Raw genomic sequence first — 27,484 nt, forward strand, 5'->3', positions numbered from 1 at the left:
CTCCAACCTACTTCTATCTGCATGACTCTGCATGAGAATGAAGAGTCATATAGCCAGGATTTTATATGTCTTTTACAAATCCTACTCCATGACATCTCACTTCACTTTGGAATATTACATATCGTTTTCAGCTAAAATAGAAAGGAAGAACCCTACTTGAATGTCTGTCTACATAAATTTCCCATCCTGGAAGACAGATGATGTAAATGAAATGTGAAACATTGTGTTATCTTGAAAGCTTACATTCTTAATTTTTTGTTATTCTTTAAGACAGTAAAGAAGTACAAAACTGTTCTCGTTAAGAATCAGCCTGGAGCATCATACAATACCATTCCTTCCCTCTTCTTTCTGCCAAAGGTATTCTTTAAGATACAACAGAAAATAATATGCTGATTTTTAACAAAATGTACTTGATTATAAATAAGTAAGCAAAGTGTTAAACTCAAAAAGGGTCACCAAAGAGAATGTATTTCAAGAAAAAGAACGTATTTTCTTGTCCATGCCTGGTTCATCTTTAGACCTTTCTAAGTCCCTGACACAAGGGCTGGTATGTGAAAAAGATTTATATAGATGTTTATTTTGTGCCAAACATGACTAGTGGTGTTGATTTCTGAGTTGCGGACAATGCCAGGTAGCTACACTTGCCTTGTAACTAATTATTGGCCAGGCCAATGTGAAAGAATCCACTCTAAAGCTGATGTCTTCTACCTACATTTGTCATCTACTGACTTTCAGGTCTGTCCCTTTTCTTATTGAGGACTTTGGATTAGATCACGATCTTTCCATTCTACAATCTCAGGAAATTTGAGTATCCACATAGGGTCACCTGTCAACAATGAGGCTTCATAAATTAGGACCTTCTTTTTCACCACACAGCCCAATCTTCTTTGGAGCCACAACTTATCACTCAGAGCTGTTCCATTAGAAAAATCTCCTGCTCCTTCCACCACAAGCCCCAATCCCACCTTCCTCCTGTCTGAGCCTCTCCTTCTCAGTATGCCTGCGTAGACTCCCTTGGTCCTGCCGTACTCATCCAGAGTCCCAGATTCTCCCTGGCCTCTCCTACTCCTCTGTCCATACGGATCTCACAGTTGTGAATCGAATTTACTTTCTCGGGGCATCCCCCATTCCCTCGCCCCTCTGGCCTTCTGCCCTATCTACCTGAAAAAGCCTGAACCCTAAGTCCTTTTTCCATTCTACTTGTCCAGTTTTACACTTGGGTAGCTAAGCAATGTTGGGAAAAATCAAATAACCCTAACATTAGTATTCTGTAAATTCATGCTCATTGACCTCATCTTTGGTCAATTTCCTCTAGCATCTTATTTCAATTAATCCCAATCTTCCTCATGTTCCACAAGCTTCTTATTCAACTTTACCTGTCCTCTACCCCGTCTCTCAGTGCATCGCTTTTTTTCCTGTACTGTGTTAAGGCTGACTGTGTGCTTGGGGCCTGAGCATTGGTGTTTTAAGAAATTCCCCAGGAAATTCTGATGTACAGTTTGTGTTGAGGAGCAGTCATCTACAGAAACCCTGCCAGCATCTGAACTTCAGCAGGGAGAATCTGCTGCAGTAAAGGAAATACATCCCTTCCATTGTTCTGAATATTCTGCATCCTGTGGTCCCTGCTAATGTTTCCCATCTGGAGTCCTTTGTAACTCATTCTGCTCCATTAGGATCTGATATCCCACCTGTGGACTATTGACTCGGACCGCAATGATAACTTGTGATAATCTCAGCTGCATTCACTTTAATACTTGGCATGCAGCACCTAGCTTCTGTGTACCTGTTTGTGTAGCTAGGGCTGTCAGACTCTAGGGATTGAGCTGTGAATAGCTTCAAAAGTCAGACTGCAGAATTAGGACTCCTTCAGATTGGCTACTGTCACCTTCATGGTATCACCACCAAGTCCTGCTGAGGATGAACTGCACTTTCAAGAATGCCCTTCCTTGTAGAGTTTTGGGTTAGTTTGCCTGAAAGAGCAGAAGGTGGAAATGCCACGGTCATTCTTCTCAGAGGATTCAGAGAGCAGACCTAGCAGGCTCCCAGACCTCTTTTCAATACCTTCTTGGTTTCAGGGTTGGAGAATCCCCTGTTCCAGGACACCAGCTCTCATTCCAGTGAGTATTTCTCTGAGCCTCGGGTGGTAGCCTTCTAGAGAGATCTTCTTTCCCTCATCTTCCCATATTTGTATAAATCTTAGTTCCTCTTTCAAATCCTTTATTTCCATAATATCCTGAGGGCTTTATTTGTTTGACCGAATCCAGGCTGAATCAAAGGCTTAGTAGCCTAAGCAATGGCGAACTTCTGAATGTTCTCAACTAGAAAAGTCACATCATAAAGGGAATATCTGGGAAAACTGCATATTATGAAGTCAGCAACCTACCCAACAGGTGATGTTAATAACTAACTTATTTTCTATGTAATCCTGCTCTGTTCTCAACTGGGGTGAGTCCGACTGTCTGAAGCAGAGGCAAGCTCTGGTGACATGTTCTTCTCCCTAGTTTAAGTTGACTGTGTGTCAGTATGCATGTCTAAATGGGCTGGAGATACATGGGGAGCAGGCTGCTCAGCTGTCTTTGTTTTTGGTACCAGGGGATCGAACTCGGGTCCTTATGCTTGAGAGGCAGGTGGGAGAACCACTGAGCTAAATCCCCGGCCTCGGCTGTCTTTGTTTACACTTGGCCTGCTCTGTTGTGAATCCAGGAAAAAACTGGTGTGAGATTCAGAGTACCTGGCTCTGGCTCTGCTGAGCTTCAGTTTCCTCATCTGTCTATTGGTCAAAGTAATTTTTCTAGAGGTGTCTTTCATTTCTAACCATTTAGAAATCCATAAATCTAGACAGCAGTTTGATTTCGTTGGCTTGAAATATCTCTGTAGGCCAGGCTTGGGACAAGGTCAGCAAAGGCTAAGTCAGGCCTGGAAGCTGAAAACTTTCTCCTGAACCTGTGGCAGCTGATTTATGGGCATGACCTTGTTCTGGAATAGGATCTGAGGGCAGACAGGGAGGTGAGAACCCACAGGCACTAGAGAAGCAAACAACTGTGCCCACAAGTCAGGGCCCAGGAGGGCTTAGCCATCCCAGCTGTTGACAGACAGACAAATGGAGGGACACATCTCTTGGCCTTCATTTGCACAGCTATTGCCACTTCTCACAGTGTGTTGATTAGGATGAGAATCAGCCACACTGCAAATTTGTGGTGCCTATAAGCTTCACATGTTTTCTCGGGGAAGAGTCCCTCTCCAAGGCTGTCTTCTTTTCTGCCTGTCCCAGAGTCCCAGGCCTGAGCCACACACAAATCTTGGTTTCATCAGGAGTGCTCTGTTCCCTCATCTGCCGTTTCCCTTCTGAAGACACATGCCCTTCCCTGGAAATTTTATTGTTCCCCACTGCCTCATTTTCTTATGAGTTCCTTCCTGGAGAGCTGGGACCCAGCCAGCCTCTTCCTGTGGGAAATAGACCCCGGCACCCACAAGAAAGCCCCCTTCCTTCTTCATTATGTCTCCTGTTGTCATTAAAAATTAGAGAAAGACAATAAAAATGTCTCTTCCTCCCAGTGCTTTTTATAGATTTTCTCATTAAGAGAATTAAGAGCAATCAAAGCCAAATCCATAGCTGCTTCTCTTTAGACAAATCATCTTGAAACTCTTTGCTACTTGAGTCAAATATGATGACTGCTGGCTCTCAACACAAAATTCCCATGGTAGGTGGCTGTCATCTTCTGTGCGATACAGCCAGAGGGTAAGGGAATACAGGTGGAGGTGCTGGAGGCGAAACATTTCCACAGAACAGCCACTCTCCTCCAGGGTTACGAGGAGTCTATGCTTGGTTTCTGGCTGGATATCTCTATAGGGCCTGCAGAACCATTCCTTCAGAAGCCATCAAGACCCAGGATGGGTTGAAGCAGTGGGCTCCTCTCCGTTTCTGGAAAGGGTGACATAGACGATGCATGTTCTTCTATTGGCTGAGGAGTCAGACTCAGTTACTGCTAGGTCCACTTTTACTTGGAGTCTCCTGGATCCAGGCAGAGCCCATTTTCATCAGGCTTACAATGGCCTCAGAGTAGCAAGTCCATCAAGGAAGGAGCTGATGAAATAGAGAACCTAGGCTCAACCACAGGAAGTGGACAGGTCCACAGAAAAGGTGCCTTTGGCAGCACACAGGTGTAAATACAGATGGAAACAACTAATCAAATTACTGGCAGCCAAACTAGAAAACTCAGGGCAAACCTGGGCATTGCATGGTACAGTGCAACTGGCATACTGTAGTTTCCAATACAGACCGAAAAATATATGATGATAACATTTTACTGATGACCATTAGGCAGTAAATTATATTGGAGCATGCAACTATCTGCGTGTTGGGAGAATATTTTTGCTGTTTTCCTTCTCTGTGTGATTTTGGGAAAGTTATGTTTCCCTTTCTATGTCCTGGTTTCCCTATCTGTAAAAATATAGGATTGGGCAATAGCTGAATTTACCAAAGAAGGTTCCAGGGAAACTGAGTCCCATTAGTTTCTTCACATAAGATGATTTTGTGGTAAAATGTTTGGAACCCTATGTGTAATGATGTCCCTTAGAGAATGACAATGCTGATGTGCCTGTGAAAACTCCTGAGAGCACCATAGTGAAGATATTCATTTATCTGTATTTAACTTTGTGTTTCTGAAATATGTTTGAACATAGAAGTCTTTTCCCTGAGTACATGCCTATATGTGCACACATTCTGGGAAACAGGGATCTAGAAAATTTTTAGAAAATTCCTGTAATGTCTTTGGTTCCTTAGTCCTAGGACATTTGGTGCTTCTTTAATTAGCAGAAGAATGACTAACAAAAAGCTGTAATGTCAAACATTAATCACTTTTATGTGTTGGGAATTTTGTTCTCTTCTTTTCTAGTTATTTTGAAATATGTCATAGATTGTTGTAACCAATAGTTACCCTGCAGTACTATGGAAAATCAGAACTAATTTCTCCTCTCTGTGTTTTGGTGCCCCTTGAAGAGGTACAAATATTTTGTCTCAATATAAAAAGGGAGAAAAAGCTTTGTTGTGATGTGCATAAGCAAGGTCCCTGCTGTTGCCCATCTGGTTGGTGCTGCTGATTATGTCTGTACCTATGGGCTCTGTGTGCCTGCTTTTTCCTCTGCCTAAAACACTGTCCTATGCCTTCTCTGGCTCTCCAGTCTAGAATAGACACTCATTTTATGTTTTCCTTTTTTTTTTTAACTTTCTAAACCTTGTTAACACTGTAATAAAATCTTCCCAAGGCCAGGGCATGCATGTAGAGTTCTCAATTCTAACTCCAGGGCCTAAGAAAGTGCTTGATATGTGGAGGGCTCTCAATAAATAGTTCTTGAGTGACTTTTGGTACTGCTTCCTTAATTGGGCTGGGAGAAGAGCAACTGTCTTTTATGAAAGGGGAGGAAATTTATTTTCTGTTGTTACAGCAAGGAAGTTACAGGTAGGAAGACCTCAAAGTTGTACAAGGCAGAACTAGCTGCCTATATAAGGAGGACTGACATGTGTACCATAAACTAAAGGAGAACATCATCAATTGGAAGGTATGACTCTGGCATTCCCTGGTAATGATAAGAATCTAGGATTAAAATCTTTAATCAGCATTTTGTGTAATTTATATTTCCCTATACAATAATACCTCTTTTGTTATATATCTTTGGTTTTTAAAAATTATAATTAAATTTAAATAATAATTAATTTACTAGCAATCTGTTATCTTAGTAGCTATCTAATGCATTAATAAAAATTCATCTTCAGTGCTGTGTCAAGAAACAATTAAACTATATTTTCCAGCTCTCAATGATGATAGTGTAATTTTTTAAAATTTATGACATAATGTTAATTGAAAATATACAGACTTAAACATTGTATGAACAGTGTGTCTGCAACTTGATTACATACTGAAGAAAAAAAGATGGGATTTTTCACTAATTCAGAATATGTGGATAAGGAAGATGGGATCAGAAGTAAAGTTTGTGGGTTTTTAAAATTGCATTTGAAAAATTTTCCTCTAATTCTTTTTAATATGATTATCTTAATTATAAACTTTTCAAAGATAATAAGACTAGACACAACAGAAAACATGTTCTTTGGCTCTACAAGCATTTTTTTTTTTCAGCTGAGGTTTTAGGACCTTGTTCAGAGATGACTAGACCGGAAGAATAATTCTGGCCTTTTTCCACCTTTCTAGCTGTTTTGAAGTGCCCCTTATAACAAGACAAAATGACAGCAATCACCCACAAACTCAAATATCTCATCTAGTTATTGGCAACACCCAAATACCCTAAGGTGGAACCTATGCTAAGATTGAAAGGTTGAGAAATTTAGCCTTCATCTGCCCTCATTTTGGGGTCTTGTTGCTTTTATTTGGAGGAGGGAGTTGGCCCCTTTGTCCTAAGATAAATCCCCAAAGCTATTACCAGGAAAAAGGGGCTGGGGGGAGAGTTTCTGTTTGACCTTTTGCTGCTCTGGCCATAAACAACGGCCTAGGATCTTGGGTGTTGTGGGTGCACAGGATTTAATCTCCGCCAGGTTTTCTTCCTGTAAACATCCTTTCAGCTGTCCTGGCCCGAGTCATTGCTTTGTCAGGCGGACACATGGCTTTCAGTGGAGTGGCCTGATGGTTTGCTCTCAATGGACCCAATGGACCCAATGACTGAGTCTGACCCTTCATGCCTGGACAATCTCAGCCTGCTCATGCTTGAGATATTTGCACCCAAGACAGTCCCTGACTTGGCTGTTACACGTAATTTGATGGAGCAGAGAGGCTTGCCATAGTAGAGAGTCCATAGCTTTGGGGAATCAGAACAATTGAAGTTTGAATCCCAGTCCCTCTGCTTATAAGCAAGCTGACTTTGTTTAGACAAATTACTTAACTTCCACAAGTTCTCATTTATCTGTCTGATAAAATAGTACAACCATCCCTACCCACGTGTTATTTTAGGGTTTGAAGAAAAATATGAAGTGTCTGATAGAGTAAACCTGATTTCCCAGCCCTCTGCTAGCTATTGTCGCAAACTGAAGTGTTGAAACTACATTTTCAAAATACCTTTCAAATACCTTTGATGACTGAGTTCTGAAGAAACATGTCAGCATGGTGATGGGTCCAGCATCTAGATCTTGTGAAGAACACAGTGCAGAGAAGATCAGGAACTAACATCTGAGATACATTCAAAGCTGGAAGAGGGAGCTAACTTTTGTATGATTATTTTTTTTTACCAGTTACTAAATAAATATTCCTCAGTCTATGTGCCAGAGGGCTTATCACTGAGGACGCACTAGGGAATAAGAGATGGTCTGCCTTCCTTGAGCTTATAACCCAGTTGGAAAGACAAACATTAAGCAATTATGATGGCAGCTGGCAATGAAAGGGGGAGAGTCTAGGGTACTGTATGGTTTTATCATCAGTCAGAATTAAGACCAATAGATAGGAACTAGAGCCCAGTTGGTTTCTACCAAAGAACGCAAAGAGAAGCATGCTGAGACATATAGTTGGGCAGTTATGTTCTGCACAAAGTTCTGCTTGAGAGGATGTGTAAGAATTGCAATATGTGCCTTACTTTGCTTTTCAAACCATGCATCCTCTGGGTTATATCTACCTCAAGGTGACATGTTTTTTCTAACATAGCCTAGTAATGCTCCTGTACCAAATTGGGACCATGGCAGTACCTGAGATAAAGGCTTTCTTTGTTGACCTGTACATGATTTTGCTTCCTTGCTTCTGTTTTTTAGTTTGAATTAGTTGCCAGATTTTTTTAAGTTTAGGAGATTTCATATTAGAGTTCAGATTTCTAGGTCCTATGAAAAAAGGGGAATCTGGTTAATGCTGACCCTTGTGTTCTTATAAGGAGAACTTCAGGTAGAAGTGAGTGATGGCTGCTGGTTTTACTTTTGGAGAGCTAAGTATGTCCCTACTCTCTCCAGTCATTTCAATCCCTGGGTCCCAGACACTTGTATTTGTGACCCCAGTTTTTGTATTTTCAGAACTGTACAAGGTGCCTTGCCCAATGAGCAGTGGATCCCATCCCCCAGGATTTTCAAACAGCATCTGTAGACACCCCAATCAGAGATCCAGTACTAGGTGGAGCCCCTCATTCCAGGTAAGCAGTTCCAATAGAGCTTTAGGTTTCTCAGGTACCTGAAGTTGAACAAATGACTGTGTCATATGACGCGTGACATATTCATTATACAGGAGACATCAAAGTATGTGATCAAGATAAAGCCTTCCATTATATATTTATTCACACAAACATGTCAGACATCTGACTCTATTTGACAAATCTTTAGTGGATTCCTGATGTGGACCAGAGCACCTGGATATGCATGTGTTCTCCGTCTCTTGCCATGTGACATCCTGAGCCACCTTGTAACTCTGCCAACACTAAGGCCATCACCAGGTGCAGACCCTTGACCTTGGACCTCCAGAACCAAAAGCTCAAATAAGCCTCTTTCATTTATAACTCACCCACTGTGGCATTGTGCTATTAGTAACAGCATACAGACTAAAACAGTTAATGAGGGCAGGATTATGCAGACCTCATGGCTTCTGGAAATGCTTTGGTTTCTCCTCTGAGTGTTCCGAAGCCTGCAGAAGGTTACAGAATTAGCAGTGACATGATCTACTGCTTCAGGAGAATCTTTCTGGCCACTGCATGGAGTGAGGTAGGAGGACACATGGGTGAGGTACCACTGTCCGTGCTGGAGCTGCTCCTCCTGCCCCTTGACTTGGCCAGTGCTTGGTCTATTATGGTTGCTGAGCTCCCTGCAGGCCTGGGCACTCTGAACCCATAGTCTGTCCTGCTTCTAACCTCCTGGTGGCAATCAGAGTCCACGCTGTGGAAGCAAGACGGTATGGTGTGCCTTGTCCTGGGGGTGGGGGGACCTCAGTTGCTGGCCTTTCCTCAGAAGCAAACAGATCTGTCTGCTGGATCCTCCCTGCCTTTATCACAGAGGTTTTCACACCAAACTGAAATTACTAGCTTTAGTGTCTATTTTCCTAACAGATTCTGAAGAAATAGAAACTTCCTCATTTGTATTTTAATCTTAAGCACCCAGCAGAGTGTCTTACACAATCAGGGTTTCATATTATGTTTGATAAGTGAACAGATGAGTGAATAGAGCCAATGAGTGGGCATTACTGAGAATTTCAGCCTACTTCAAAATGTTTCTAACAACCAGAGCTGGTCAACAATGAAAAGAACCTTAGGGGAGAGAATTCTCTCTCTCATCGGAAGGTTTGAACAGAGGCTGGATAACATTTGGGCAGGGATGTTAAAGATGACACAGGGAGAGCTGACTTAGAGGCCCCAGAACAATATTCATTAATGATCTGTGTAGCCTCCATTTTGAGGATGTCGTAAAAATATATCTAACCTGTGAGAGAGGATCTACAGGTATTGGCAATATCTGCTAGGTAGTAAGAGTTTGAGGGGTAGTACATATCTCACCCTTCTTCAAATTTTAGGTCAGACCACTTAAGGAAGTTACTAGAGTAAGAGAGATAGAAATATAAAATATTAGTATTATTTTTAGAACTGGTTGGAGAAAGTGGCTTGGATCTGTATCCGATCTGGTCTCTAATTCTATCATCCTTCCTAAACTGAACCTCTTGGTCCATTTACAGTGGATGGACAGTCACAAATCTCTCTAGTGGAGACTCCAAAGAGTGATGACTCCAAAAGGCAAGGCTCCAGTCTTGTTGTCCTTATTTCTCATCTATTCTGCTCCTGGGGAGTGGGCTGAGGAAAGGTCAGACTTTGCCTAACTAGGAAGTAAAATGAGGATCTGTCCCCTTCACTGACAAAGTTAGGCTGAAGAATAAGGAATCAGTATACTGCCCTAAGCAAAGTGAGTCCACCTAGCCAGGATATCAGGCTGTAAACTGGGGCTGTTAGCTGGTGCTCTTGCCCTTGCCTAGAACACTGGGAAGGGTTAATGAGAAAGAGCCATGGCTCTGTTTGGTGGAGAGAGCAAGACTCTTACAATTGAAGCTTTTACTTTAAGACACAATAAAAGACACTGACATGCTGTGTAAGCATTGTTCCTGGCTGTGGTTATTCCAATTATTTTTTATGTTTTCTTTTTAAATGAGAAACATATCAGACACTAACTCAAACATAGAGATACCTATTTATGCTTCAGAACAAACAGTTTAAGGGCATTATATACAGATGTCTAAATATTTAGAAAGTGTCTGTTTATGGGAGCGAAATGAAAAGTACCTGTTTTCATTTGAAGGATTTTATGTGAAATTTGCATGTAAAAAACAGCAGCCCCAGTGGCAAAGGAGCATTAGGGATGATAAGGGCATGCAGAGGAGGGGTAGGGGTTGCCCTCAGCTGTTACCGGTGCTGTAGTGACCCAGAGCTGGAAGGAACTGGAAAACTTAGTCTGAGTGATGTTTCTCTTTAGGTTGGGGCATAAATAAATGCCTTGAAGACATCTGGGTGTTTTAATGACCTAAAATAGCCTTCCGAGCTCACAGTTTTATCTACTTATCAGACAGTCTTCTTAGCCTCAAAGGCACATTTAAAGAGAAATAGGATTCTGGCTGCTTTAGAAAAGTGTAGTAAAGTGGGCGATGATTAGATGACCAGGCTGCTCTGGCCTCTCCCCAGCTGGGCATCGTGGGACCACAGAGCCAAGAGATGGTTTAACAGGCTCTGACATGGGTGTCGTCTTGGGCATCCCTCCCCTCCTCAGCATTTGGCATGGCAAGATCCTAGTAGAATCATTTGCTCAGGGTCCTGTGAGAACAGATGCCGGCAGCCTGGTGGAGGAAGGGACAGAACAGAATGTCTTGGCTTTCTCCCTTTCTCTGTCCCTTCCTGGATTTAGCAAGAAGACAGGGTTGCTCATTATGGCATTAGAGAGCAGCGGGGAAAGCTGAGTTCCACCAAAGCCACCCTTGGTCCCCTACACCATCTCAGCATGATAGTGAGTGGTGTGTTTGTTGTGGGGCAGGGGTATAGCTGAATTAGATGTAGGAGTTCAAGATTCTTATGTGGAAACTGGCATTGTTTCAGTTCTTTCTGGTCATGTTTGAGAGTTGATACACAAGGTTGGTCCCGAGACTGTACAAGTGATCAGAGTATATGTCTAGAGGCTTCCTGGGAGGGAGAACTCAAGGATGAGGTCCCAGAACTCACTAGACGGGGACCTGCCTCACTGTGGGTCGATTCATCCCCAGAGCCTTGTGCCAGAGGGACTGACTGGCCAACACAGGGAGGCAGGAAGATGGTGGGAGGGTGTGAAGGAGGACTGGTGGCCAAAATTTCAGCATCAGCAAGAGAAACTGATTGTGTAGGAATAAGAATAAGAGTGAAACAACTAGAAGATTTGGGGCTGAAATTTCAAATGACTGTGCTCACTCTGTTTCCCCTTTATCCTCCAGAAGGGCTCTGAGGCCGAGCATTCACCTTTTCATTTATTCCTTCAATATTCTTTCAGTGGTATATGTAAGATAGGCTCTATCTGCAGTCTGGAGTAAAGACCTTATCTTCAAAGGGCTGAGTGCTTACTGGTAACTGTTACCAAATTACCAAATCCTAACGGGAATTTTGTAGCCCACTGTCAAAGTCCAAGGTGGCTGACATGGGAATCAGGTCCCAGAGACCAACTGGGGACCAGAAGCATTTCAGTAATTGGGCAGGGGACTGGCAAGAACAAAACAGAACCCTTCCCTTGGTCCTCTTAGAGGAAAGTGGTAGCTGAAAAAGCCACCAGAACTTGGAACTAAATAGTCCAGTCTTGTATCAGAAAGCCTAAGTTCTCTGGAAGTACCTCAGTGGTTGATGGAGGGGAGCAGGGTTGCCTAGGCCAGACCAAGCAGAGGGATTTGAAGAAAAGAGGATAATCGTGAAGGCCCAGTGAAGTGGCTCAGAAAAGAGGCTTGCAAACAGGGCGAGCCAGCACTAAATTACTTGGACTGAGATCCTGTGGTGCTTGAGGGCTTCCTGCCTTGCTCTGGAACTGGGCCAGGGCCAGGGCTGCAGGTGGGAGCAGCATCAGCTCCAGCTGCAGACTCCACCTCTGATCTCTTCTCCTGTTTCCAAAAAACTGGTTACTTAACTGTCTATGGCTGTTTGTAGAGCAACTGGATTCAACTCACATTCACTTTGTGTTTGCCCTCACACTTGGTCATGGAGATAAAAGAGGCAACCTCGGTTCTGGAGGAGGCAAGGACTAGTGGGGAGGGAGCAGGCCTCTCAAGTAGACGATTGTGTTGCAAAGTGACAGGAGTCATATAAGGGATTTGGATGAAGAGTTTGGGGGTACAATGAGGAATCGGCCTCTGAGTAGCACCCAACCAAGGGTCACTGAATGAATTCACAATTTATTATTAAGTGTTTTTTGTTTGATTGGTTTTATTTGGTTTTGGTACAGAGAAAAATGGATCAGGAAAGGCATCAGAGGTAAAAAATTAAATTTGATAATTTGATCCTAGCCTTGAATGATGAGTAGGTAAAGAAGACAATTCTAGGCAGAGGCAACTCCAAAAGGAACATCATGAAAATTTGATGAAAAAATGGTGGGATTGAGAAAAGGTGAGTTGTTTGACATGACCAGTAGGCGATGATGCTGCAGAGGGTAGGCACAGTCATATCGGGAAAGGGATCTTAAATACAGTAGCAGTCAGTTTTTGCTGAGTAACAAACAGCTGCAGAATTTCAACACATAAGTATTGCTTTCTAGTCATGGATCTGTAGGTGGCTGGAACGGTTCTGTTTAAGACGTGGGACCAAGTTCAGGTCTGAGTTACACATTTCATTTTGGGACCATGGTGTGAGATGACAGTTACTTGGGGTGTGTTCTTCTCATGAGAGAGTCTGGAAGCTTTTAAGGAACAAAGTAAAAACACGCAATGTTCCCCAGACCCTAGGATCAGAGCTTAAACCCTACACTTCTGTCAAGGCAATGGCCATGCTTAACATGAATATGAGAAAATATTTTTTCCAGAGGAAGTGGTAGAGGAAGTGAACTAATAGGTTATTTAACAACTCTCTACCTGATATAAATACAGTGCAATTTTGTTTTGATTCTGAAAAAAAAGGGAGTTGTTGCTGATTTATCGTTTCAGGTGGGTTGGCTCCATTTTACTATGCATGGAACCTTATGCAAAGAGATACTTAATGCATACTTGATGTGGTTGATATGCTCCACTTTGCTTACATATTAGAGTTTCTAGAGGGAAGGGGCTGTGATTCATTTATCTCTATAGCCTCAGCACCAAGCACAACTCCCAGCACAGAGTAAATGCTCAGAAAATTTGTTGAATGGATGAATGGCCTAACAGTGAGCTCAATGTGTGGTTAAAATTTAATGGGAAATTCATGCTTTTCTGCCTCCATGGACAGTTCCAGGCATGAATGGGGAAACAAGTGAAGGGCAGACATGACCTACTTGAAGTAGGGATGAGAATGCTAAGCAGACAAACCAACAGTGGAAGGAAGTAGCTGACACAAATCCCAACTGCTATAATCAAGGAGTCACCTGATAATGAGAGCCAAGACAGACTTTGGATAATAGAGTTTGCTCCTCTAGGTAACTGTCAATTTGAAATAGATACTTTATTTCTAATGATAATAGCTAACAAATATTGAATGTGTTCATGTTTTCTATACTCTATTATTTCATTAAGTTGAATCCTTCGTTGGGCCTCAGGTATGAATGGAGCACATCCTTGGAAAGAAAAAGTGTGTTTCCTTTGTACTGGAGTTGCATTTTTGTGTGCTAGTTCTGTGACAAACAAGGACAGAAGAGGCTAAAGCAATGTAAATAAAATCGAGTACTGTAAGCACAGCTGATGATGTCAGGAAAGCAAAGCAATTGCAGATGAAAGACTGGGAATATGCTGCAAATAGTTGCAGCTCTCAAACAAACTGGAGCCCAGGTCAGTGGGCAAGAAAGAACAAAGATAAAAGAAAAGAGACCAGAAAATGAATTCCTTTTAGCCACTTTTGTTTCTGAATTCCACCAATGTTCTGGTGATGTGGAACTTGGTCTATCTGGATGTCTAAACCCTCAAGAACAAGGGTGACCTTGTAATCTGCTGATGGCCCAGAGCACAGCATGCTGTTGGCACATCGTGCAAACACCATGCACTTCAAAGATCTGAGATCTGAACTTGGGCCTGTTGTAGAGTGGGAAGAAGCTTGTGAAAATTCACTAGCATATCAACCAAGTTTCTGTACACAGTGTCCCTTCCTGTCCTTTCCTGTACCTTCTTGGTAGTAGAAGTACCATCATCCCATGAGCACTGCCTGTGAGTTCTCCCTCTCAGAATCAGTATATAACCTCTTCTCCAGGCCTGCGCCTGGCTCTCACATCTGGGCCAGCATCCTGGACTCTAGGAAACAGCCAATTCAAGGGGCCATTGAGTAAAGATTAGAGTGCATTTGGCAAGGTCCATAGTCTCAACACGGAGGCACAACAGGGCACAAGACCTAAAAGAAAGTAGAGTCTGCCCTGCATCTTTGTTGAATCATGTGTCATTTCTGACTTTCAGTCACTTCATTTCTATAAGAGGATTAGAGTCCCTGCCCACCCTAATTCATGGATTTAACATTAGAACTGTAAAGGGAGGTGATATCAGCAAGATGGCGGAATACACCCAATAAGCTGCCACACAAGGTCAGTTCCCTCTGAGAAAAATCTAGAATTACAAAGGGGAGCAGGAAGGGCCCTGGAAGCTCACCTAGTCCAGAGATTTTAAGACTGTGTTCCCAAGGCTACCCTTAGGATGGAGACCAGATAGTTTGGATTCTTGTCTCCAGCTTCAGGCACAACAATGGTGCTTTGCTGAGTATTGGACTTCTGAGTATGAACTGATTCAAAAAAGGTGAGGTTTAGATGCTAAAAGGTGAAGTTTGAAAATCACCGGACTACCCCAACCCTCTCATTTTGTAGTTGAGAGAAACTGAGAGGGTGAGAAAGGGCAAGGGAATGACTCACAGGGATCTAATGAGTCAATCGGTGGGCTTTAACAGGAGACTGAGTTTCATATTACTGAAGATACATTCTCAGGCTCATTTCCTTCTTCAGATCAATCAAGGTGTCCCCCTCCTTCCTCTTAGAGGAGTCAGGCTCCTGCCAACAAGAAAGACAAAGGATCAAAGTGGAAAAACAAATGCTAATTCGCCCAACCCTCTGCCCACCTACTGGGCCCAAGTGGTTCAAAGCTTCCAGACCAGGGAGGAAAACCCCAGCCCCCTCCTATCACCTGGGCTCCCTGCTGTTTCTCTTAACTCCACACTGGAACCCTCAGTCCCTCTTTCCACATGGCTTTGCAGAACCATTCTGATATCCTGACTCACTTGGACCGCAGAGCTTCCATGAAGACCGATGCCTAAGCAGTCCCCTTGCTATGGGGACTGTGTGTGGGGTGTGCTTGGAGAGGTGGGGTTAATTGCGATGAACTAACTCTTCCATCTGTTCAAAATATAAACATAACAAGGTGCAGGCAGAGAAAGGGATCAGAGAACACACTTAAACTACTGAAGAATTTTGCGAAAGTATTTTGTGTGCTTTTAGGCAAACCACTCCAGTTTTCTGGGTCTCAGCTTTCCACTTTTAGAAATGAGCAGCTGGAAGAGTTATTTCTAAGGTCCTTATCGGCTGACAAATGCAGCTCCGCCTTGCTCTTTTCTATTCCCCCCAGGCATTCTTTGAAGAGGTTTTTTTTTTTCTTTTTCCTTTTCTTGTGGGGGGAGCGCTTTCAGAGGGGAAAATATGTCAGGTATGTGTTCCCCACGGTTATTTTTCAGACCTGTTTGGAGCAGCTTGCAATATTGTAAAAGATGGATCTGGGAAGGCAGAGGTGGCCGTGGATATTTGCCCCTGTGTTTGAACAGTGGAAAGGACCACTGTGCAGGCAGCAATACTCCAAGCCCCTCAGGGAAGCCAAAGAGGCCCAGTGAAGGTTTGATGGGCTACTCAGCCCCTGGACTCACAGACTGCAGTGAAATCTGAGAAAGGACACAACTTGAGATTAAGTAGCAAGAGTGCGAAGCAGATGTGACTTTTGCTTTTGTAGCTTCTGCTTTGAATACTCTTTTTTAATGTTAATAAAAAGTTCAAGTGTGTAGACCACTTTTATGAAGTTAAAGAACCTCCTTCAGGCAAGACTGCCATACTGTGGGTTCACACTCCAACTGGTAACCTCGTTTCAGGTCACTATACTCTGTCCTGTGCAATACTATATCGTTTCACATTTTGAATAACACCCTCACTTTCCAGGATGTTTTATTTGGACTGTAGGAGAAAAGAAGTAGTGAGACACAAAAACTTTCAAGAAGCCGTCACCAAAATTCAATGAAGACCCACTGTGTGTGAGACCCTGACACACTCTGCTGTCCCTAAGCTTTGATTGTCCAGTATTATCCAACCCTGTGATGTCCTCAGTAAGAAAAAGGGTGGCAAAGTAATCCAAACCAAACCCTAGAATTCCTTACACTGGACAACCCACCCCTCTCCATTGCCTTGGGAGTGGGGGGATTAGTTGGGCTCAATACTACCAAACCATTCACAATTCCTTGAAACAGAAGGGAATTGCAAGGCACAAAACCCTCCCAACCTTTCCCTACCCAGAATTCCTGTCTTCTTTCATCTTCTGGAAGAGTGGTTACCTCCTTTTTGAAGTTTTTGTTTTCATATCCACACACTTGACTTACTTTTTTGCTTCTTTTGCTTTCTGTATGCCAGCTATTACATTTCCCAAAACATTTTACTACATTTATCTATTTAAAATGTCTTCCCCAACTAGACCTGGACCTTCTCTAAGATTGGGCTGAGTCTAATTTGTGCCCTTCAAGTGCCTATGAGTCCCTGGTACATAATAGGACTTTATGAATACTTGTTAAATGAAAATTTGAATGACAAACAAATGAAAATGAATGAATAAACAAATCCAGCCCTAGTGCCCTGACCCCTGAAGGCATTACTAAGTTAGGTTACCTACTTGCCTTTTCAAGGCATTTGTGTTCCAGGCTCCTGCTGTAGGTGATAGTTCCTTAGAATCAGGATCAGCTAGAGGGTCAGGAATCCCTGAATAGCAGTTGCCTAATCAGACAGGGGTTTCTTTCTTGGGTGGCTCTTTGGAAAGAAAAGTCAGGATTTGTATGGGGCTTCCTGTGGTGTGTTTCTGTCTTGTTATGTATGATCTTCACTGCCGAGTTCACATCATAGCCTAGGATAATCACTCCAGCTATCACATCTGTATTCCTTCTTTCAGGAAAAAAGAAAGAATTATGAGGCGAACGTGGCTTTGTTTTAAGAATACTGCTTAAATGGCTTGGTGGTGGCCTATACTTGGAATCCCAGCACTCTGGGAAGCTCAAGCAGAAGGATCACAAATTCAAGCCCAGCTTGGGCAACTTGATGACTTAGCAAGACCCTGTCTTAAAATTTAAAAAGGGCTGGGGATGTAGCTCAGTGCAGGCCTGAGTTCAATCCGCAGTACTGTGAAAAAAATACTGCTCAAAGTTGCACACTTTATTTGTAGGCAAATCCTTCTGATCAGAACTGAGTCACAGGGCCACACTTTGCAGCAAAGAGGTTGGGAAATATAGTGTTGGTTCTAAATGGCTACCTAAAATGTAGGAGTTGTATTATTATAAAAATACCATGATGGAAGAACATAGGAACTATTGGAAGCTTTTAATTTCTTTTTGATAAGGGAATGATCTGATCAGTTCAGGAATAGAGAAGGAAGAAGGGGCTAGAGAAAGAAGAGAGTGGAGGCAAGGAGGCAGTTATGTAAGTTCAGACAGATGATGTGGCCATGAGATAGGACAGTGGCCAAGGAGAGAGAAAAGAGGACGTGGATTAGTCACATGGTTTGTGATTAAAAATGCAGTGCCTGGTGAGTGTGGCTGTGCGCGAGGGAGAGGAAGACATCTACAGAGTCAGGCCCCCTTTCCTGAGTGGGGCCTTGGAAATGGCATTGACACTGACTGATTTGGGGATCCCAGGAAGATCTTGGCAGGGAGGGAGAAGTGAACTCTGGGAAGACTGGTTTCAATTTGAAGAGCTGGGCATCCCCGGAAGGAAGTTCTAGCTCGTCCCTGCTGCCCCAAGAGGTTAGCAGGAATAGGCAGTTAGTCCGGGTGGGTAGGAGGAGAAACACATTGGAGGGGGTGCAGGTCAGACCCTCATCCTCTCCCGGTACTGCCAGTGGGGTTCTTATTGTCTCAGGAGCTGCCAAACAACTCTCCAAAGAGTTGCAAGACAGAAGCATTTCAAATTCCCTCCAATTAAAAGGAGTGGATCAGTGTATCCCTAGAGTCTGCTGCTGTTGGAGAAGGGAAGGGGGAGGGTTCCCAAATTCACAGCCAAGCCTTTAGGTGGCATCATCCGGACTTGGAGGGAGGTGCTGGGGCCCTGGAGAGGGGCAGCCACGCGCCAGCTGGCTGTGCCAAGTGAGGGAGCCGCACGCCTGGGGTTCTGCCATGTGTTTGTTTTTTTGGTTTGGCTGATGTATAACATACACACACAGCCTCACAGCCTCAGGGGCTGTGTGCAGAGCCCACATTCAACCCTCAGCTAAGATTAGAGACTGAAGAAAATGAAGGAAAGGCAACATAGCAAACACAGCCAGGTAGCAGAGTTGGCTTGTTCTTTCATTCATTTATTTATTCATTCACTCATATAGCAGATGAATGCCAGATGGGAAGGCAAGGCACTGGAGCTAGAAAGTAGGTACAGCACAGTCCCCAGGGAGCTCAAATACATGGTCAAGGGATAGAGGCAAGGAAAGAGGTCATTTTAGTGCAAAATGAGAAGCGTCTGATGCATGTCATGGTACACCTCTGGTCTAGTCCTCTCATAGCCTAGAATCACATGGAGGCTCGATCTGATCCCCTCATCTCTGTCCAGGATTTCACAGGCCTGACAACTGCACTCTCAAAACCCCAGTCATGCTCCAAATTCAGGGGATTCCAAGCAGCCCCAGAATCATGCTGTGTGTCATGTTGCCTGATCTCTGCACACTATTTCTCTTGTTTAACTGGGGTTTCCCTCTCTTCTCTGCCACTTCCCACTAAGTTGTGAAGGTCCAGTGTGATTGTCTCCCTTCTGGTGACCGTCCCCTGGGACCTCCTTGCCTCTCCTGCTGTCTTTAGGGTTAGCACTATCCCCTTGCTACTTTCTTAGTTCACCTGCTTATTTCCCCTGTGGCTTGTGAGCAGCTGCAACAGAAACAGATTTTACCTGCATCTCCATTCTGGCAGCTAATCAATGACTGGCACAAAAACACTCTTAATAAATGCCTGTCCAAATGAACGGACATAATTTAGTGCCACCATGGGGAGCCTCAATTAAAATACACTGGGATCCTGGAGTCAAACGCCACTGTGATTCAATTCCAGAGCTCTGCCCCTTCTCTTCTTGAAGCATTGGTGTGCATATTCATCAGCATAAGCTGATAATATTCCATGAGTATAATATATGTGAAAATGCTTTTGTGTGTGTTCATCTTTCTTTAATGTATGTACATGCTCATATATAACTTGTATTATTATCATTCTAAGAAGATAAGGCCCTACCCAATGGCAATCTAGTAGGCAAAGGGATGGCTGAGTTCAAATTCTTGAAAGATGCCTCTCATGAGTGTCCCACAGTGCCTACTTCTCTGTTTGTTCCAGCTCTCCAGACTGACCTCTGTCTGGCCACTTTCCCTGTAAACATCTTTGTGAGCAGTGTTGCAGTGTGGTAAGAGCACGAACCATGGACCCAGATCACAGGGGTTCAAATCCTGCCTTGAATGGACACAAATCTTATGTCCTTCTCAGACTTCTAGTTAACTCTTTCTTTCTCTCTTGATTGGAGTTCTCTGCCATTTCTTGACTTGAGTGGAATGCCACATCATAGAAGTGGTATCCGGTTTCTGGAAAGCACTACTCCTTAGATTGAGACAACAAGGAAACACTGCCCTGGCCTTCACTCTGACCCACCTATGTCACTGCCTTAAAATGAGAAATCAAAGGGTTGTATCACCTTAGCATTCTCATCCTCTCCTTGTTAGACTATGCTATAGCTGCCACAATCCTCAGCCCGAATATCCTTGAGTCTGCTTCAAGGGCCTAGAGTGGCCCTTTTTCAGTGTGCACACCCAGGCCTGAAGTGTGACCAAAGAGTGATTGTGAGGGTTAGGAGCAGCACTTAATTCTCACATGTGGACTTTGAGGCTGCTCATGGTGTAGGGCCAAGATGGAGAAGGGATGAATAGAGAAGAGCCTTAGAGACCACAGGTTGACTATATCCTACCCACCCTACCCAACCTGGTGCCCCACAGAGTTCTGAGAATTCTGTATTTTAATGTGGACTTTCAGGCCATAACAAAAATGTGTTTGACAAGATAGAAGAATAGAAACACTCTATTCATCATTTTCTTTTCCTTATGTGTAACTTCTAAATATTTATATATATTTTATGTGGCTCTCTATATTAGTCAGCTTGCTTAGTTCATTCAGGCTGCTGTATAAAAAAAAGCTTAGAATGAGTAATATATAAACAACAGAAATTTACTGCTCACAGTTCTGGAGGCTGGGAATCTATGATCAAGATGGTGATGATTCACTTTCTGCAGATGGCCACTTTCTTGCTTTGTCCTTACATGGCCAGGATTGGAGTCAGTCTTTTCTTAGGAAAGAACTAATCCTAACATGAAGGCTCCACCTTCATGGTCTAATTATCTCCCAAAGACCTCACCTTCAAAAACCATCACATCAGGAGTTAGAAATTTGAACATAGAATTTTGGAGGACACAATCATCCATAGCATGCCTAGCTATGTAATGTTGCTCTGGGTTTCACTAGTGTTAGATGTGGGCCTGAGGTAATACCATCTGGAAGTATTCAATAGTGTACTTAGCAAGGTACTTAACTTCCTATGGGGTGATCCTTAGTGAGAAAAGGGTATCAGAGAAAGCCAACTCATAAATACTTCTTTCCCCCTCTCCTTTGTGAACTGGTCTGAGAAGTAATATCTCCTTGCAAATCACTCAGAAATATCCTAGGTTCTGGAGCTTAACTCTCATGCAAGCTCATGAGTCTCAAGGAGATTGAGCTGAAATGGAGCCCAGCTGACATGCATGGTGTTCCATCTTTCCTCAACTCGCTTCCCTGTTTAACTCATCCTTAGTACCCCTGGGGGTTTCCCCCAAAGGCTCTGGTTTTGCTCTGCTACATGCCAGCGCTTTAACCCTAGCCTTGGGCTCACCTTTTCAAAGGATTTGGAATAAAGACAATCCTCTGCCACTTACTAGCTATTACCTTGAAGCAGTTACTTAGCCTCTCCATGCCTCCATTTTCCACTGTAAACGAGGAGAAATGCTAGTAACTCCCACAGAGTTCTTATGAACAGAAGACTAAATGAGTCAATAAAAGTCAATATACTGTCCTATAACTGTAAGCTTTTATCATTGCTCTTCTTTCAAGAATACCGTATTAGTCTTCTTGAGCTGCTATAACAAAATTCCACAGACTGAATAGCTCAAACAACAGAAATTTATTTTCTCATAACTATAGAGACCAGAAGTGTGGTAGGTAGGCTTGGTTACTTCTGAGGCTTTCCCTTGGATTGAAGGTGCTGTCTTCTTCTTGTGTTCCTGTGTGGTCCTTTCTGTATGTATTCATCCTTCTGTCTCTTTTTGTCACCAAATTTCCTCTTCTTACAAAGACATCTGCCAGCATGGATTATGGTTCCCTTGATGCCCCCACTTTAACTAAATCATCATTCTACAGGTTCTATCTCCAAGGCAAGTCACATTCTGAGGTGCTGGAGTTAGGACTTCAACAAATAAACATTGGAGAAACACATGCCAGCTCCTAACAGGTGCTCTTAAGTGCTACTGCCAAGGAGAGTGACCACCTTATCCAGGTTTACCTGGGATTTCTCTGGTTTTAGATTCGAAATTTCCGCCTTCCAGGAAATCTCTCGTCCAGAGCAAGGCAGGAAGATCGGCCATTTTAGTTCTTCTAGAAGCCTTGCCAGAGTCATAATATGTAAGGACTAGAAGGACTAGATGAACCTAATACAGGTCTTCAACTTACAATGTTTCCACTTAGGAGTTTTTTTGACTTTATGATGGTACAAAAGCAATTCACAAAAAGTAGAAATTGTACTTCAAAATTTGTATTTTGATCTTTTCCCAGATTGGAAATGCACGATATGATCCTCTCGTGATCCTGGATAATGGTAGTGAGCCACACCTTCTAGTCAGCCTGTGATCTTGAGAGAAAACAGCTGGCACTTTACTGTGTACTGTTGCTAAGCTATGTTGGGTAGGTTAAGTGTATCAAATGGATTTTTTTTTCAAATGCGTTTTTAACTTAAAATATTTTCAATTTACAATTGGACATAGCCCCAGTGTAAGTCAAGGAACATCTGTGTATTTAGAACTCCATACTTTCTTGTGAAGTTTGACATCTATTAACTTTCTTGAACCTCACTTCAAAATTGTGAAGTAGGTTGTACAGGAAATAATATTTCAATTACAAAATCTGGGAAACAGGCTCTTTGCTGGCTGGCCCTGTTTATCTTTCTCCTGGTTGTTTCATGACTAGGTGGTGCCTAAGCCAATATGAAGTCATCATGTCGGCTTCAATCCAAGCTGCCCAAGGTCCTAGGCAAGAGGTAAGTAAGCAGGATGCATCTGTGAGTGAGTCCTGAAGATTCTCTATACAAAGGTGAACTAAAGACAGACAATCATTCCTACACTACCTGGGTGGAAGTGGTATGTGGGCCACAGGCTGGGCTTGGGAGCAAATGCCTCTGGCTGGAAAGCAGGGAGGGCGAGGGGGAAGCAAGGTGAGATGTAGGCTGTGCTTGATGATCTGTTCTGAAAGGCAAGTAGGGAAGTCATTGATTAGTGAGCTTTTTTTGATCTGCTCAGGGATCAAAGGGACAAACACCAAGTGTGAAGATGAAAGTTGACCTGGAAACCCTGTGTCCCAGCATGCTGGGAGGCCAGGCTGCCCTTTGCCCATGGGTCAGGGAGGAAGACTCACAAAAACCCATAGGCCAGACTGCAAGCACATCTCTTCCTCAGCATGACCTCTGAGCTCTCCTCTCACCCAGTGCCTTTAAGGACAGCTTTCTCTTGGCCCTCAGGCCCTCTTTGGGTTCAGGAAGCTCAAGGTCATTGGGGGGGCCAGAAATCAAGCATTACCTCTGGCCTTTGAAGACCATGGACAAGTCATCATCTCCTGAGCTTGGCGGACTGAAGGTGCATCACTGTGAAACCCCTAAACTTATCACAGGGTGGGGCACAGAGGAAGACATCTCAGCTCCTAATCCTCAAAGAATAAATTGATAGTAGTTTGCTTTGAGGATGAGGGAGAGGAGAGAACCATATTCAGAGGAATCCAAGGAGGAGAGACACAACATGACAGGCTAGGAACTGGGGAATATAACTGAATTTTAAACCTGGGTCAGCATCTGTATCCCTTATTGAATCCTAATGATGTCCAATGTGGTGGCCCTGGGATTATTCCATGTCATAGTGGAATGAGACAGATGAGGCTAAGTTTGAGTGACTTGCCTAAAGTTATGGCTTTGGCATATGGCAAAGCCAGGATGTGGACTCAGACCTGCCTACTTGACATAGAAGCACAGTCATATCCATGTTCTAGAAATTTCCCTATTCCCTGGAGAGTACTAGAGGGGCTGGCAGTAGAGGCAGAGAGATCAGTCAACACTCTGCTGCAGTAGTTTTAAGTAGCTAAGATAATCTCTCAAGTCACTGGATCAGATGTGCAAAACATGAAATTTATTTTCTATAGTCTGGAATCCACATCTTCTGTTGACAGAAACGTAACCTTGATTCAGAGGGTTCTTACTCTATCCCTTATCCTCGCGATGGCATTTGAGCTCTGCGTGGGGAAGGGCTCTGTGACATCAAGCTAGGGGATGGAACAAGATGATAGCTAGGGAGGTTGCGGTGGCTGGCATCTAGTCCTCCTCTGATATCCAGGCCCCAGCCAGTCTCTGGGCATTAGTCCACATAGGTTGGTCTTGTGGTCCTTTTACTTTCTAGACCACGAGGTCCAGTCTCTACTTTCTGAGGACCCTTTAGTCTCACTTTGTGGCAAATTCATGGGATCCAAATTAGCTCCTATGCCTAAATGTCCTGCACCACTAAAACTTCCTGTTTCTTTTTCGGTGGGTAGCAGAGTCTGGGATTTTGCCATTGGCCCAGGCCTAATATGAGACGTGGGGCCCAGGCTCCTTTGTTTCCAGATTCCAAAGCTAGAGGGGAGAACTCTACCTAGCCTCAGCCTAGATATCCACCTCATTATCTTCCTCTCTTATTCTCTGCCAGTTCTTCCAGTTCTGTTGAACTTTATATTTTCCATAAATATTTTTTCAAATCTATTGTATAGGCTAGGAAGTTTCTCTTTAAACCAATGATTAGCAAACATTTTTCTCTTTGTTTTTCTGCTATAACTATCTTTCTACTGGAAGCTTGGTACTAGAGACATAGAAGCACGTCAAAGCACTCGTGTTGGGCAGACCCAGATAATAAATTAGGGTACAATATGTTAGGTGGTGATAAGTGCTGTGAAGAAATGTCAGCAAGAAAAGGGGGCAGAATGGCAGGGATGGGATTGTGGCATTTTAGACAAGGATTAGGGACGGCCTCTCAGATAAGGCAGCATTTGAGAGAGAATCAAATGAAGTTGGAAATACGTCCCTGTTCTCCAGAGCGGGGAGGCATCAAGTGCAAAGACTGATGCAGGCACAGTGTCCATGGAGGAGCAGGAGATGGATGATGGAGCAGGCAAGAGATGGAGAGCTAGAGGAAGGAAAAAACCAGGGTATGCAGGACCAAGGCCCAGTAGAAGTAGTAAGGACTTTAAATTTCTTTTTTTAATGAGATAAGAATTCTGAAAAAGAAAGATTCTGAGCAAAGAAATAGTGTGACTGAATTGTTTTTTGACAGAATCACCGTCATCACTATGGAGAGTGACTGTAGAGACCAAGAGTGAAGTATGGCAGCCAGTGTGGACACTGCTGCTGAGGGGCCAGGTAGAGGGAACAGTGGCTTCTACAGAGCCATAGCCATGGAAGTGATGAGGGGTGATGAGACTGGGAATATGTCTTTAATACATTTGCTTAGGTTTGAGTATGGGCTGTGAGAAAAGTCAGGAAGACACCAGCACATGGGCACACTGAGGAGAGATGCTGCTACGGGTAGATGTTCTTGAGAGACAGTTAGTTTCTCCATCTATAAGATGAAGCTGCAGGCAGTTTCCCAGGGTGCACTCTCAGGAACAACACTGAGGAGGGTGGGAAGAAGCCAGAGTTGTGGTGTGGTGCAGTCATGACAGAGGATTCAGCTGACCCTACAGGAAGCTAGGGAGCGGAAGCAACCCTTCATTATGGTCCCAAAGGGCAGATCTTTGTGTCCTCACATCAGCCAGTCATCAGAGGCAGGCAGCCCCTGGAGACCACACACAACCATGGAGAGGTGGCTTCCGTCCACTGAGGGCAAGTCCTGGAGAGAGTCGCCAATACTCTCAGCAGCCCAGATCCTGAGCGCACTCTGGGTGGCATGCTACCCTGTGCTTGCCAAGTTCTCTCTCAAGTCTCATGAAGAGGAAACAGGGGGACCTCTCAGAGGAGGTGCTACCTGGATTGATTTAGAAGGACCCTTTGGTACTCTTCTCATTCATGTGATTTTGATCATGAAAGAGAATAGGTTTGAACAAGACCCAACTCGAGTCCAAAAACTACTCTAATTATGCTCATTGGTTCCATTTTAAACTACACAAAATTTTGATATTAATTGCCTTTTAGGCTAAAGTGTTTTCAGATCCCCAAATTATAATAAATTCCTCTGATTTATAGCTAGTCTGTTGTATTGTTTAAAAAAATCTATTGATTCAAAAGCATATAACTATTTTTGAGGCAAAATAGAAATATTATAATTGGTTCAAATTTTTGGCAACTGAATAGTCCTCAATGAACAGAAGTCAAATGTGCTGATATTTTTAATAGCTCTCATTGGCAGAAAGTTTCTTCTAAGAGCTAACATAAATCCTGTTTGGTGCAATTTTGGACATTTCCTCTAAATGTTTTTTACAAAGGAGCTGGAGAATAGCTGGCATCCAGATCTGTGGACAGGCCATTCCTGCACTTAAATCATATTTATGACGATGATTCTCACCCTTCTGAGAAGGAAATATTGGATTTGGGCCCTAGATGCTGCCAGAATGTATCCTAAAGAGTGTATGGTTAGTGAATGCGTAGGCATGTATGCATGTGTGGTTATGTATTTACATCTCTAGGTTGTACAGGGCTATGTGGAAAAATGCACACATATGTCTGTAGGCAAATATGATGAGTATGCAGGGGAGATGTGCATGAATAATTTTGTTTGTGTTTGCGAGAGAATCAGCATTTCTAAGGGTATGTTTATAAAGCACCTACATCTGCCCAGCTAATTCCATTGTACATATTTAGGATTAGAAGTGTGTGTGTGTGTGTGTGTGTGTGTGTGTGTGTGTGTTAGTGAACATATGTAGGCATATTAATAGTTCTTCCCAGCTTCACAAAGTAATCAGATCTCATGGTTCAGTGGTGGGAATATCAATGCCAAGGTCAGGTTTCTCGCCTGCAGCAACTTTACTTTAGTGATTCTACTCCAAACATTTTCCTCAGGGGCCTCTGTAGTTCTTTCCTCTTTTCCCTCCAGGGGTCAAAGCCCAGAGGGGCCTCAGGCAGCTTCCCAGCCTTTGGAGCTACTGCTCTGATGTCCACCCCAGGAGCCTTGGCTGTGGCAGTCTTGTCATGTCGGACTCTGTTGTCACTGCCAAAGTGACAATTGATGATCAGAACTAGGGCTGCCCAGAAACCCAACTTCTGTGCAGGGCTCTTTGATCTGCCCAGGCTTGGAGTGGAGCAGAGCCTGGCACAGGTGCCTTTGATGGGCCCTGGCCAATGAGGGACCTGCAGGCTGCCCCTACCCAGTCCCCTCAGCCTTTGATGTCCACCCCACCCTACAAGGGCCAGCTATAGAAGCGGACAAGTTGGGGAAAGAGCCAGTCATACTGTACCTTGCCCCTCAGCCTTAGAGGAAGATCGCCATCTGGGTGCTGGCCTGGTGAAGCTTGGATCTAAGAAATACAGAAGCTGATTCTTAGAAATATTGCTTTGCAACTACCTGCTTATTGATTCAGGTAGGATTACACTTACAGAGTCAGCAGAGCAAAGTCGTTACATGCACTGCTGTCATGTCAAAGTGCTTATGATTCCAACTTGGGTGAGTTAGTAACTTACATATGCCCCTCTGTCTCCATTTTCTTTTCTGGTATTAAGTTGTTATAAGGACCACATTAGATATTGCAAACAAGGCACCTGACATTTATTAAGGCCCACAAATGCCATCTGTCACTGCAGGGAGGCTACAAGATTGAGTGGTAAAATCACATCGGACTGGTAGTCCTATGACCTGGGTTTGGATCCCAG

At 43.5% G+C, this 27,484-nt stretch overlaps 1 long non-coding RNA gene across 1 annotated transcript; it reads left to right on the plus strand.

Moving 5' to 3' along the window:
* The first annotated feature begins 1,737 nt into the window (after positions 1–1,737).
* LOC110350529 (uncharacterized) lies at positions 1,738–25,789 on the plus strand. Its single transcript, XR_002397141.2, has 5 exons — positions 1,738–2,117; positions 5,446–5,559; positions 8,000–8,115; positions 22,168–22,296; positions 22,579–25,789. It is a non-coding gene; the product is annotated as an uncharacterized LOC110350529 (long non-coding RNA).
* The last annotated feature ends 1,695 nt before the right edge of the window (positions 25,790–27,484 follow it).

This window comes from Heterocephalus glaber, unplaced genomic scaffold, assembly GCF_053883595.1.
Source record: "Heterocephalus glaber isolate CG9 unplaced genomic scaffold, H.glaber_assembly_v1.0 deba00001428, whole genome shotgun sequence".
In the NCBI taxonomy this organism is placed as follows: Eukaryota; Metazoa; Chordata; class Mammalia; order Rodentia; family Bathyergidae; genus Heterocephalus; species Heterocephalus glaber.